The following is a 1,524-nucleotide window of genomic DNA, read 5'->3' on the forward strand; positions in this document are numbered from 1 at the left end:
TTATATATCTATCGTTTATATAGCCTATAATAATGTATTCACATTTAAATTTGTGAATATGCTAATTCACTCAGCGCGAAAAATGCCAGCGTTCCCGCACAACAGAAATTTTCACTTTTCAGTATTACATTTGTACAATAAATGGATTATACATATTAATTTAAGACATTAAAATCAATAATTACTAATGAGTTATATACTAAATCAATAGCTTCTAGTGAGCACACAATAAATCTTCGAATAACATTACAATACTTACCCACCGGCTAGCATTGGCAAAGATCGAATAGACCCGTCTTCATCAGGATTTCCTAAATTATCGGAATCACCAATGATAACAGAGTTGGTTATCAACTGTCCTCCAGTACGCCATCTGTGGAAATGTGATGTAAACAACAAATATATAAATATATCTTCTAAAAGATGTAAATCGTATGTTGCAACTTAAAGGGCCCCGTGATAGACGAAAGTTCACTTGCAATAGACGATTTTTTTCCCTCCGATCACACAGAAAAAAAATGAATATTTTTGTATTTATGAGTACCATTTCTGTAATGGAAAAAAATCCCATTTCTATCGATATGTGAATCACTATTTCGACAACATAGATACTTCACATTACACGTTATAAAACATGATTTCGTCAACACAACCATTGATAATGTACACATTTTTGTACCAGTATTTCCACTTTACGCAAAGACTATGTAGTAGTGTATTGGGGAATAGTATAATTATTACAAACCTCAGTAACTGCACTCCATTTACAGCGTCAGCAACCCTAAAACCATTAAAAACAGTGTTATATCATCTGTAATATTACAATGTTTGTATTGTTATATGTAGTTTTAAATTGTTGTTACTGTCAATGTTTGTTTTAATATGAAGATTTGAATAGTTTTGTAGTGTCACTTGTATGAACACTGTTGTTTAATAATTGTATCAATATATTATGTATACATTAAAGTAGGGTATTTCAAAATATATTACGATACAGGGCTGAAAATGTTATTATTGCCATTTTATCAATAGAAAGGGTTAAGACGCGTTTAAACAATGATGTACTGCAATTATTATTTACTATGTGTATCATTATATAAGGTTATATGTTCATATTTCATACTGTTCATATAGTATATTGTAATACTTATGTTAATATTACATAAACGATATAAATGCATTAGTCCTAGCTTATTTATGTATCAAATGCATGCAATAATTGCTGAATAGTAATTTATGTAAAACAGTATAGCCTGGTAATTACTTACGAAGATTGGGTGAGTTCGATTAACCCTCTCGTCATGACGTTGTAAAATCTATTCTTGTATGCTGTAAAAACAAAGCAGAGGGGTGAACCTGTTAGAAAGTACAGATCAAGCAAGCAAAAACCAGAGAAGATAGAAAACGTCCTATAAGGGGGTTTGTACTAAGTTTTAACCATTTGTTAATACATCTAGCGTTAAAGGCTTACAAACCTACGGTTGGTTTAAACTTTGTTTTATTCAAATTTTGTTTGACAATACA

At 30.5% G+C, this 1,524-nt stretch overlaps 1 long non-coding RNA gene across 1 annotated transcript; it reads right to left on the reverse strand.

Moving 5' to 3' along the window:
• Positions 1 to 261: 261 nt before the first annotated feature.
• On the reverse strand, positions 262 to 1,333 carry LOC110444035. The gene is made up of 3 exons (XR_002462183.1): positions 1,269 to 1,333; positions 746 to 781; positions 262 to 373 (listed from the first exon to the last, which is right to left on the reverse strand). It is a non-coding gene; the product is annotated as an uncharacterized LOC110444035 (long non-coding RNA).
• Positions 1,334 to 1,524: the final 191 nt, after the last annotated feature.

The sequence above is a fragment of the Mizuhopecten yessoensis genome, unplaced genomic scaffold (genome assembly GCF_002113885.1).
Source record: "Mizuhopecten yessoensis strain PY_sf001 unplaced genomic scaffold, ASM211388v2 hete_35965472, whole genome shotgun sequence".
Lineage (NCBI taxonomy): Eukaryota > Metazoa > Mollusca > Bivalvia > Pectinida > Pectinidae > Mizuhopecten > Mizuhopecten yessoensis.